The sequence below is a fragment of the Alligator mississippiensis genome, chromosome 5 (assembly GCF_030867095.1).
Source record: "Alligator mississippiensis isolate rAllMis1 chromosome 5, rAllMis1, whole genome shotgun sequence".
In the NCBI taxonomy this organism is placed as follows: domain Eukaryota; kingdom Metazoa; phylum Chordata; order Crocodylia; family Alligatoridae; genus Alligator; species Alligator mississippiensis.
The window spans coordinates 178,162,593-178,175,195 of NC_081828.1; the positions used below are offsets into that span (position 1 = coordinate 178,162,593).

Here is a 12,603-nt window from a genome sequence, read left to right on the forward strand (position 1 = left end):
CTGAAGAGTCAGTCCTTCTCCATTTATCTCTTACCATTCTCGTTTTTCCAATTGCAATTCTTAGAGTACAATACATGTTCCAGCACTGAATTTAATAGATTGCACAATGTTGTATCTCTTTGTCTGATATCTCCTTTCAGCTAAAACCTACTTGACATAATTTTAAGATCCTTGTACATTTTGACCCCACACTTGTTCTGTAGAACACAATGGATTATATGTAATGTCTTTCATAGGGAACTTAGCTCAAAGCACTTTACGATAATGAGCTAGATATATGGTTGTGCAGTAACTATGCAGGCAAATATAGCATCTATTCTGAATTCAGCAACAGTTAGCATACAACCCATCCTTCGCTCTTATAGAACTTTTTTTTTTATTAAATAAGTTTCTTCTTCATAAAAGGTAGACTAATGATGTCAAAAAGCTTTTTATAGTCCTTATATAGTCTGCTGACAACATTACCCATTTACATTCTCTTCCTTTTAACATTGTTTGATTCAGACTTTTCAGATATCATAATACTAAAGCCAATTCAAATAGGTCAGTTCAATGTCATAATTGCATGATATCTAATGTGGCAATCTGTTGCTCACAGCTAGCATGAATAACTTGTCAATTGGTGAAACTCATCATTTTAAAGTTACATTGATATAAATCCAGTTTGATAAATTTGTTTTTGTTTCATAACATGACTAAGACTATTTTCAATCCTTTTAAGCTAAGCATCTTGTGTAATAATTTTTTGCTGTGTTTAATTAAACCTATATAGGCCATCTTATTTTGCAAATCTCCTATATAAGGCTGCTTCCTCCATATGTCATACTAAATGAAAAAAAATTCCAGAAAACCCAAGTTAACTGTCTGTATTACTTTAATATATTGCTCCTTACAGTATTTTCTGCAAAAGACATGGCATCAAAACACCAAGCTGTGATGGGGAAAACAATTCCCTGATGGTGAAAACACTTGTGTCTACATGGCACTATATGTAGTGCCTGTAGCCAGCTCTAAACAAGCTGGAAACAATATAATTGCATTATCACAATGCTTTAAGCAGCTAACTTATCCTGCTTATCTAATGTTTCTCAGACGAGAAATTAGCTTGGGAGGAACAGCATATTAACGTGGCTGTATCAGTTCCAGTACCTGAGCTACCTCACTGAGAATGAGAATTTAAAGTTAGATCCAATAAAGATCTTAGGTGTGTTCAAGTTAGGCAATACCTAACTTGTAGGCAGTTGTTGCCCAGTGTAGAATGCAAAACCTAGTTTAGATACCTAGGCTCCCTGTACCACTGTATAGAGGGAGTCAAGCACCTCAAATGGGCAATCCAAAAAAATGCTGCATTGAGAGTTCCCTAGAGGTAGCTCACAGGAAATGCTTAGGATTTCACTCCTCTCTTTAGGTTCCTGAGTCAATGCTACAGGTTGCCAGCTCTATCTACTTGGGATTCATAGCCTTGAATTCAAAGCCATGCACAGTGCCCCAAAACACCAAGAATACCTTAACCTTCCCTAGGAAAGCAGGGAGATGAGGACCACATCAGTGTCCTGCTGCTGCAAGGACAGATCTAGTTTGTTAAGATACGCTTGAGAGATCCAAGAGCAAGATTCGAGGAAGAGGACCATGACCTGCACTACAGAGAAAGGCAACTCTGCCCCTACCCTCAATCCCAAATCCATGCTCATCTGTTCATGGGATAAAATTCCTTCCTGGTCCCAAATGTAGTTATTGGTCTGACCCCAAGAAGAGAAGCAAGACCCTCTAACAAGGTAGATCTAGGTTTTTTAGTCTGAGCAAAGCCCGGGGAAAATCCCAACCATGGCTGCAGCCAACATGCAATGCTTCTGGAAGAAGGAGGAGGAACCAGAACAAAACTAACTCTAAAATCTGTAGCAATTTCTTCCCAGCCCCATGAGGCAACAAGCAATGCCCATAAAGATGGGAACAAAACCAAACACCCTCCACTCCAACCTGAGGACTGCAGACACTACTCCATATATCACACTCCTCTTCCTGTCATCCTGTTCCCTCCACAAACTTAGTCCAGGTTCTTTACTATTCTCTCTTAATCAGCAAGATGTGGAGCTTTGTTTCATTCTTCTGTGACTGTACATATTCCTTTTCCATTTCCATCTGCTCTGAGCTACAGAACTCTTCTCATGATCTCCCAGCAACCCATGTGTGGGGGTTTACTGGGCTTCCAGCTATTGTACTTCACAACACACTCGAGGCATTTGGACTACTAGATTTTCCCCGACAAATGTTTATCCAACCTCTGATTGAAAATCTCCAGTGAAGTAGTTTCCATAACTTAAATAGTCTATTGTGTTCACTCCTGTTCTAACAGTAAAGAAACTTTTCTTGATTTCAAGTCTAAGCTTATTTCTCTCCAGTTTCAAGCCACTGCTATGCATCCTATGGTGATGGAGAAAAGGTATTCTCTCTATTTATGGCAGCCTTTCAAATATCTGAAGACTGCTATCATGTACTCTTAATTACCTTTTTTGCAAGCTGAACATGCCTGTTTCTTTCAATCTTTTCTCATGAGGCTTGCCTTCCAAGCCCTTCTATTATTTTTGTTGCCTGCCTTTGGACCTTCTATAACTTCTCCACATCTTCTTTGAAATGTGGAGCACAAAAGTGCACACAATACTCTGTTGAGGCATAACCAGTGCTGAGTACAGTGACACCATCACCTCCTGTGTCTTATAGCTAATCCAACTGTTGATCCTGCTCCAAACCATGTTAGACTTTTTTTTTCTTTTTTTTTTACACAGGTGCATAACACTGAAGACATGTTTTGGGTCTGTGATCCACTAAGACCCCCACATTTTTTCTCCACTGTGCTGCTATCCAGTTAGTTGTCACCCATTTTATATTTGCATTTTTTATTGTTCCTCCTGAGCTGTAGCAACTTGCATTAGTCAGCACCGAGCTTCATTCTTTCCAAGTTATTAAGATTCTTCTAAATTATGCACCTGTCCTCCAGTGTGTTTGCAGTCCTTTCCAATTTTGTGTCATCTACAAACTTGCTCAAGAAGCTTTCTGTTTCAGCATCCAAATTATTAATGAACACATTGACCAGGACAGACCCCTGTGGGACTTCACACAAACCCTCCTGCCATTCCAACATGAATTTACTTATAATTGCCTTTTGTTTGCAGCTTCTCAGCCAGTTATCTATCCACTTTGTAGTAGTTTTATCTAGCCCATTTTTTGCTAGATCTCTAATGAATTAGCTCTCTAATTTATAAGACAGTTGTGTGAGCCTGTGAAAAGTCTTGCTGAAGTCAAAGTACAGCATATGTATTGCATTCCTTTCATACACCCAGCTAGTTACTTTGTTGGAGAAGGAGTTGACATTTTTCTGGCATAATTGTTAATATATCCATGTTGGCTACTCATGATCAGCCTTTCCTTCTCTAGATGCTTGCAAATTGTCTTCCATCCTTATAATATGTCACAGTATCTTTCCAGGTATTGAAGTCAGGCTAACTGTTCTATAATTTTCCAGACCCAGCTTTTTGCTTTTTTTCTGCCACTTCACCTGACCCTCACAACTTGGTAAATATTATTGCCAAGGGTTCTGAAATTCCCCCTGCCAGTCTCTTTAGTACCCTGTGATGAAGTTCATCAGGCCCTACTGATCAATCAAAAGCTCTCTAACAGTTTCTTTTGTTATCTTGATTCTCAGCTTGTCTCCTTCCTTACCCAAATAGTCCTTATTAGCTGCCTGGTTGCATTTTATTTCATTTCACTTTGTTTTGTTTTGTGAAGACCAAAGCAAAATAGCTGTTAAACAGCTCATTTTTTTTTCCATATCTTCTGGTAAGAGCTCATCCTGGCTTTGAAAGACATGAATAATATATAGTTTACTCTTTGTTCCAATCACAGATTTAAAACTATTTTCCCAAGAAGTTGGATACTTGAGTTCTAGGCCCTCCTCCTATTTATGAATTAGTTCAAACCTACATTCCCCATGTTCAGAGAGGATACTTTAATTTCCAGGCTAGAAGTTAGATGGAATGGTGATACCCTTTTTGTTAAAGCTGTGCTAGTTTGCAGAAAGAAGTGTAAGACTTGAGGACCCAGAAGTTATCTGGGTATCCCTCCCCATACTGGTGAACAAGTTAAGAGGCTGTGACTTGGATGACTACACAGTCCGATGGGTGGCGAATTGGCTAGAGGGTCGCGGTGGATGGGTTGGTTTCAACCTGAAAGGGTGTGGGCAGTGGGGTCCCGCAGGGCTTGGTCCTTGGACCGATACTCTTTAATGTCTTCATCAGCGACTTGGACAAGGGAGTGAAGTGTACTCTGTCCAAGTTTGCAGATGACACAAAGCTATGGGGAGAAGTGGACACGCCGGAGGGCAGGGAACAGCTGCAAGCAGACCTGGACAGGTTGGACAAGTGGGCAGAAAACAACAGAATGCAATTCAACAAGGAGAAATGCAAAGTGCTGCACCTAGGGAGGAAAAATGTCCAGCACACCTACAGCCTAGGGAATGACCTGCTGGGTGGCATGGAAGTGGAAAGGGATCTTGGAGTCCTAGTGGACTCCAAGATGAACATGAGTCGGCAGTGTGACGAAGCCATCAGAAAAGCCAATGGCACTTTATCGTGCATCAGCAGATGCATGACGAATAGATCCAAAGAGGTGATACTTCCCCTCTATCGGGCGCTGGTCAGACCACAGTTGGAGTACTGCGTGCAATTCTGGGCACCGCACTTCAAGAGGGATGTGGATAACCTGGAGAGGGTCCAGAGAAGGGCCACTTGTATGGTTAAGGGCTTGTAGGCCAAGCCCTACGAGGAGAGACTACAGAACCTGGACCTTTTCAGCCTCCGCAAGAGAAGGTTGAGAGGCGACCTTGTGCCTGCCTATAAGTTCATCACGGGGGCACAAAAGGGAATTGGTGAGGTTTTATTCACCAAGGCACCCCTGGGGGTTACAAGAAACAATGGCCACAAGCTAGCAGAGAGCAGATTTAGACTAGATATTAGGAGGAACTTCTTCACAGTTAGAGTGGCCAAGGTCTGGAACGGGCTCCCAAGGGAGGTGGTGCTCCCCCTACCCTGGGGGTCTTCAAGAGGAGGTTGGATATGCATCTAGCTGGGGTCATCTAGACCCAGCACTCTTTCCTGCCTATGCAGGGGGTCAGACTCGATGATCTATTGAGGTCTCTTCCGACCCTAACATCTATGAATCTATGAATAAATTGAGAGCTATCTAGCTGCCGTGTAGCTGTGGATAAGGTGCTCATTTAGTGTGGCAGTCTGGTTGTCAGTCTTTCCTTCCAGATTTGTTTATGCATTTTACATTAAACAGTGCTATTCCCTTGTCCCTCCATTACAGGTTATAATCCATGGCAGAGAAACAGGAGTCTTTCAGTTTCTACTTGAATATCTGTACACTGTATGAAGTGTGTTAGTTATTTTAGCTGTTGGCAAACAGAAGGAAAAGTAAAAAAGAAGAAATTCTCTGTTCTGATCAGAGTTTAGGGAGTTGGAGGGCCAATGCTCCCTCCCTGTCCATGGACTTCAACAAAATGGCACAGTTCAAAACCTGTCCCTCCTGTGAAACTTCAGTGCCATTTACCAGTAAGCTATCTAGCTGTCTCTCTTTATCTAGATGTGAGACATATCCCTGAGTGATTTTCCAGAGGCAGTTCCTTTTCTATGTAGCTTCCAAAAGCTAGAAAGACCTTCCTAAAATTGTTCCTCCTGGAGCACTCTATACAGGCCTATTTCCTCATCCAAAGGTAGGACACAGCTCAACCTCAGTCCTCTCATCAGTTGCCCTCCATAGTGCCCTGCTAAGTTTGGGTTCCATCCCAAGCACTCCAGCCACATTGATCAAGAGTAAACTATCCACTTTTGTTCCGCTGTTGACAGTATGCATCAGATGGAAAGCAACATCACTCCTGAAATTAGTGCTGTGTGTAATTAAAATTACTGGGAGTTTTTCCATCCATTTTAATGGATGTGTAGGATTTATTTATTAAAATAAAGGCCAAAAAAATAAAAATCATAACAGAACAAAAGTGGGCAAAAGTGCAGATGAAGGGAGGGCTGTGAAGATCATTAATAGAAACAATGAAGGCTTTCTTGAAGAGGGAAGTTTAGAGGAGCAAAGAAGTAAATCAGTGATTAAATATCCTTCTCCTTTCTGGAATATTAGTAAAGAATAACATAATGCCGTAGCAAAATAATGGCAAGCTTTTGCTGTGCTGTTGAATCTACTGGCATTCAGTTGATATTAGGATTAGCATTGCAAAATGTAACATATACTTTAAAAATCTGCTATTGTCTAGGGCACAAAAGATCTTAAATAAATATTTTGTTGAATAATAAAAGATGTTCCATCCTCATCTGCCCTCAAATGAATAAACTACAAAACGTAGAGCTAATTCTATTATATGCACTTGGTTGGGAATACATTATCAAGACAGTAACGAGCACTTCTAGTGGTGCCACAGAGACCTGAGGCTTCCTGAAACAACAATTCAAGTAGCTGATTACAGTTGATGCTGTTTCATGAGGCCTCCTGGGGCGTCAATTAATCCTGTGAACTCATTCAATTCTACATTTATTTACCAAAAGGATTTGAATTATATGCCAATATAAAATGTTCCCAGTTTCAGAAAGATGATCTAGTTTTGCTTCTTGCTCTCTAAAAGGATGTTTCTAGCTCCACTGTTATCTATTACAAATATAAATTTGGAAGTCTCAAGTCCAAAATTACAAGCATTAAATGTTTTAACTTCATTTAGGGGCCCTCGCTGTCTTAAATATCAATAGATCTTAAATCTTGAAATGTCTTTTCTAAGCTTTTAATTTATTTTTTAAATGTGATTCCCTACTGGTATTTCTTTTTTTATTAAATATAAACCATGGTAGTCAGCAGAAGTGCTTTATGGATGTAATTGTAGACATTAATCATCTCCAAAAATACCAGAGTTATAGATTAGTGTACTATCTTCTTAGCATGTTTACTTAAAAAATGTATGTGTGTAAGCTTTCTAACATAGGTACTATTTAAAATAGAAGACTCCAAGGAACTGATAATGAGCAAATAACATTTCTTTCCAGTATTTAAAGCCTCTTTTAACTGTCTGCTCTTGAGTGAAAAAAAGAAAATTATAGGTGGAGTTATGCTGCTTTTATATTAACATGCCACTAGTTTCTTTTTTATCATAGTATAAGTGAAAGTAGAATCTAGCCCACTAGTAATATTGCCCAATTACTAATTTTGTTGCATCACTGATTAAGTTTGACTTGATGTAAATGGATTCACCTTGCAGAGAACTCCTGAGGCCAAGTTCTGTGATGTAATAAATGGTTGTGTAGGTAACATGTCAGGTATGTGTTTGTAAGAGGAGGGCGGTCAGGGTTGCCGTGCTCTCCCCTGCTGCCTCCTTTACTGTGCCAAGCTGCTGACTTTTACCTTCCAATTCTCTCCTGCCACGACTTTGATTTTATATATTTTTATAGGGAGGCTGCCTTTGGTCTTCTTGGCCACGGTTCTCCTGTCTCGGGTGTTTTGTACACCCCAGTCTTATGGGTTATACATGGCTCCTACCACCCCTGTACCACGCCCCAAGCCTTGCAGATGTAACTGACATTGTTCAGTCTCTTTCTCTCCATGCCCTCTCTAGTGCTCGGGCTCTCCACAGTCCCGTCTCTCTCTATCTCTCTGCGCCCTCCTCTCCAGGGCCTTCTCAGTAATGCCGCCCTCCTCTCCAGGGCCTTCTCAAGCGCTGCCCGCTTTCCTGGGGCTCACCCCAATGCTGCCCCCTTCTCCGGAGCTCACCACGCCTGCACTGGGGCTTCTTGGCAATGCCCCCTTCCCTGGGGCTTCTCAACTACCCCTCTCTGGGGCTGGGGTCTGTGCACCCTGAATGCCGCACCCTCACTGGTGCTGGGGTCCCCACACTAGTGTGAGTCCCCTATGAGGCCTCCTCCAACCCCTAATAGCCTCACTCAAACCACCAGTGTAACAAATAGCAACACAAACACAAGCCCCTGGGCTATAACATAAACTGCAGCCACCTGGCTATAACCATGCCCAAGCCTACTGGGAGTTCTTCCTCCCGCCGCAGTGGCAGATGCTGCTTCTGCATCAGGCTTCTCTGCTCTTTCCTGGCAGGGAGCTCCTTCTTCCTCAGCTGCTGGTAGGGAACTGCTGCCTGGCCTCCTGTCTGTGGTTTATATAGGAGCCAGGCCCTACCCCTTCTTGTCAGCTGGCTAGGCAGGTGAGGATCATTAGCTCCCTCTAGTTGCCTCAGTAACCGGCACCTGAGGAGTCTTCCTGGCTCTCTCAGTAGCAGGCACCTTAGTGCCCTGTTACACTGTTGATAAGAAGATCTATGTAATCTATGATTTGTTATGCAGGAAGTGGGCCAAGCAAGTGTGACAGAGAAGGAGTTGATGAGAACGTGCAAAAGGAAGAGCTTAACAGAATGTGTCTTGATGTGTGTTGAAGCTATTTTATAATGCACTCAACTGTTAATTACATTTCCTCTCATTCACTCCCTCATTATGTAAGTCCTTAGTTTTGCATGTACACGTGAACACATATACATACACACAGATGTGTACATGCATACAGAATGCCACGTGCCTCTCAGACTTACTTGCTCAGACCTTTTTCCTTAAACCAACACAAATTGATGTATTTTCATGATCAGTGAATTTCTTCTATTACATTTAACTCTAATTTCTGAAGGTCATCCCTTTGTACTAAGTATAATTATACATATGTTATAAAGTCATAATAAATCATTGAGTATTTCAAGATAGAGTGCATTTATTTCTTAACCCAATGCTGGACAACAGTGAGGTGGTTCTTACTAACCTCAAGATAAATGGTAGCAATAATTTTATGGAAGGTTGGTAGTGCAAACAATCTCCGCTCACCCCAGAATAACACAAACAAACCATACAAATGTCCAAGTGATAATGTTCTTCTCAGTTTTCATTGTCCACATAAAAAGAACCCTAATTCCTGTTTTATACCTCCTTCTTTCCAGGACATGAGGAAAGACATTTTAAGCCCCAAAACGTAGCATTTATTCCAGTTGTACATTTGGTCCAATAAAACATATCAGTATTACTAAAAGCCCCCTTGCTTCTTGTATATTTCCTGGACCACTGTGGATGCAACATTTCTCTTACCCTACTCCTTAAAGTACACAGGTAGAGGTTCTGCTTGTATTCATTAATACCTCAGTCACAATACCTCAGTCATAATATGTTTTTAGGTTGATATGGAAACACGTCTAAAACAATTCACTACTTAAATGTGGGTCTGTATTTACATCATGAAAGCAATGTGCAGATGTGAACAAAAACTCCTGCTAAGTCCAACTAATGCCATGGTGTATTTTTGCCTTTCCACTTGAGACATGGGGAATGCAATTTCAAAGTGCTGGCTATAGAACTACATCTATTTGGCCAGATACAGTAAATTCCAGTTGTGAATTCAATGTGAGATTCTTTGTAAATTCAAAGTAATCTCCTCGTGTGGCACAGTGGTTGTAACAATATTTGCCAGAATTACAGTACATATTTTATAGAGAGAAATAAAAAGCAACAGTGGTCATATTTGATGTATGGGTCCATCTGTAGCTTCATTTCTAAATCCTCTTGTTATCTGACTTCATAAGCTTATACTTCAGACTCAAAAGAGCCTTATAAAACCCAGCTCATACTGAACTGTATGCTAGATGCACAGATCTAAGCAATGTAATGCCTATATTTTAATGCATGAGGAGCCAGTGCACAAGTTAGTAGACTGAAGGAAAAGCCAGTAGAAAATGCCAAGAAGGATGGAGCTTTAGACCATTTCTCTCACGACTTCAGACTTCTCACATCCCTTCACTTGGGATTCACAGTTATATGTTTTCTCCTGAATTTAAGTCAGGGGTGAGCAATTATTTTGGGTGGAAGGTTGCTTAACAAGTTTTGGTTAGCTGTCAAAGGCTGGATGAATAGTCCCACCCCTTGACAGTTGCCCTCCACCCTTGCCGCCATATTGGGACCAGAAGTCCCACCCCCTAGCCCCTGACCATTGCCACCTGAAGTCCTTCCCCTTGCCTCTCGGAAATGCTCCTTTTGGAAGAGGAGGTTGCCATCTTGGAACCAGAAAAAAACCAAACCATACACTAAAAGTCAAATACCTACTATAACTTATTTTAACTTTATTACAAAAAATATTTTTGTCATGATTTGTGTTTGTGTAGTTTATATAGAGGTGATTGCATAATAACTCAAAAATAAATTCTTAGTTTTGTTTGTTGTGGGGGGAAGGTGTGTGTGTATGCGTGGCATGTGCATGGTGTGTGTGTGGTATGGGTGTGTGGGGGTGTATGGTGTGCGGTATGTGTGGTATGGGCGTGTAGCACATGTGGTATATGTGTACGGTGTGTGTGGGGGGTATGTGTATGTGGTATATGTGATGTGTGTGTATAGTGGATGTATATGGTGGGGTGTGGAGGGGTGTGGGTGAGGGTGTGTTGTAGGATGTGGGTGTGTGTGGGGTTGAATGGGGGTTTGGCTGTGTCTGAGGGGGCATAGGGTATGTTGGGGGCTGTGTATATGTGAAGGATTTTGGGAGCAGAGTGTGGGTGTGAAGGAGGTTGGGGGGTGTGAGGACCCCCCCCACTTCCCCCACGATGCAGCATCAGGCAGGGCGCTCAGGGCGCAGGCGCCCAGCAGGGCTCAGCTCCAGCCAGTGCTGCACCTTGCAGCAAGGGGCACAGCCTCTGCGCAGCTGTCTATATCACTGGCACTCCCTGCCACTTGTGCACAGCCCCTGCTCTAGCACAGCAGAGAGGAAAGCCCCACATGCTGGAGCCAGGTGCCTTCCCTGCTGGGGCTGCGCAGCACTGGAGAGAAGCAGCAGGTGCTGGAGCTGGGTGCCTTCCCCGCAGGGTGTGATGCTCAAGGCAGGGAAGGCAGTTAGTTCTGGAGCCTCAAGTTTCTCTCCGGTGCTGTGCAGCCCTGGCAGAAAAGGCACCTGGTCCAGCATGTGAGGCTTCCTTCCCTGCTATACTAGTGCAGGTGCTGTGCTTCAGTGGCATGGAGCACCAGCAATAAAGGCAGCCACATGGAGACTGTGCCCCTTGCTGCGATTTGCAGCGCTGGCCGAAGCTGCGCCCCACCAGACGTCTGCACCCTGAGTGCCCTGCCTGCTGCTGCTGCCACCACCTGCTGGGGCTGTGCACCATGGGAGGGATGTGGGACGTCCCCAAACTCCCCACCCTCCCTCACACCAACACATTGCCCACCCCAGCTCCATGCTGTCGCCACCCCGTCCCCATGAGCACGGGCTATGTGCTGCCACCAGCCACAGCCCCATGCTTCAGGCTGACTTCCATCTGCAGCCCCACCCCCACTGCCTCCCTACCTGCTGCCAGAAGCCAGCAGGAGACCAGGAAAGTGAACAGGTCCTGGTGGCTGCAGCAGCAGCAGCCCAGCACAGAAGCTGCATGCTGGCCAGGGGGGGCCTTCCACACACAAGGGTGGGAGCAAGGCAATGGGGTACATTTTTGGGGCTACGTATACACTCACGTGGGCACCTCACTTACACCCTTGTGGGTGAAAGGGCTTGGCAGGGCAAAATCTATTGGGGGACCCTGCAGGCCGGATAAAAGTGCTTGGTGGGCTGGATCCAGCACGTGGGCCGTAGTTTGCCTGCCCCTGATTTAAGTGCTTACCCAAAGCCTTTTTTTTTTGCAAAAGGAAGCTCATAAATGCAAGCAAGAAATGTGAACCTGAGTCTCCTTTATCCCAGGTAAATGGTCTAATCACTAGACTGTTGACATAAAGAGGTTCACATTCACCAACTTATGTTGGCGGCACTCTAAGAATACTTACTGAAATGGCCTGTGCAGGTGAGGAACACCTGGTTTGTGAATCCTGATGAGGCTCAGATGAAAGTTGGGTGTATAGGGACCTAGTGCTATAAGTGACCTGAGGCTTGCACAGAAGCAAACACTCATCTATCTTGGTGAAATTACTGATAAAAGCTAGGATGCCTACAGGATTAGGTAGCAGCTGAGTCGGGGTTTAAGGATCTAAATTATGGGGTTAGATACTAAAATATCTTAGGTGTTTAAAATCTTTTGTGGATTTGGTCCAAATCTCTAGGAAATAAATCCTACAACAGGCCCACACAAATAAATCCTACAACGGGCCCAATCTGGCATTCCCTAATCATGTAAAGTCACATTAAATATCTTCCAGATATTATTGCAATTGCAAACCATGAGATACGTAAGGCAGTGTAGACAATATGCCACTCTGCCATACTAAGGGTAGTGCTGAGAAGAACTAAGAACTTTTATGTTGGAATGGAACCAGCTATCAGAGGGGACAAAATCTGATCTGGCACCTCAGGCAAAGAAGTAATAATATCAATTAACTTCAGTAAGAGTTTTGCTGAGTATGGAATACAGGGTGAGATGTTATATTTTCCACATCAAGGAAGTTAATGCGAACTTAATGACATGTAGCTCCTATAATCATTTTTTTTTTCTCCTAGTGAGACATTTTCATCCCCAATTCAGACAAGGGGAGACTGGGCGTGTCTACA

General features: G+C 43.1%; 1 protein-coding gene across 1 annotated transcript in view; it reads right to left on the reverse strand.

The window, feature by feature from the left end:
- ZNF804B (zinc finger protein 804B) overlaps positions 1–12,603 on the reverse strand; it is a 478,890-nt gene that overhangs the window by 67,745 nt on the left and 398,542 nt on the right. The window lies entirely within an intron of this gene.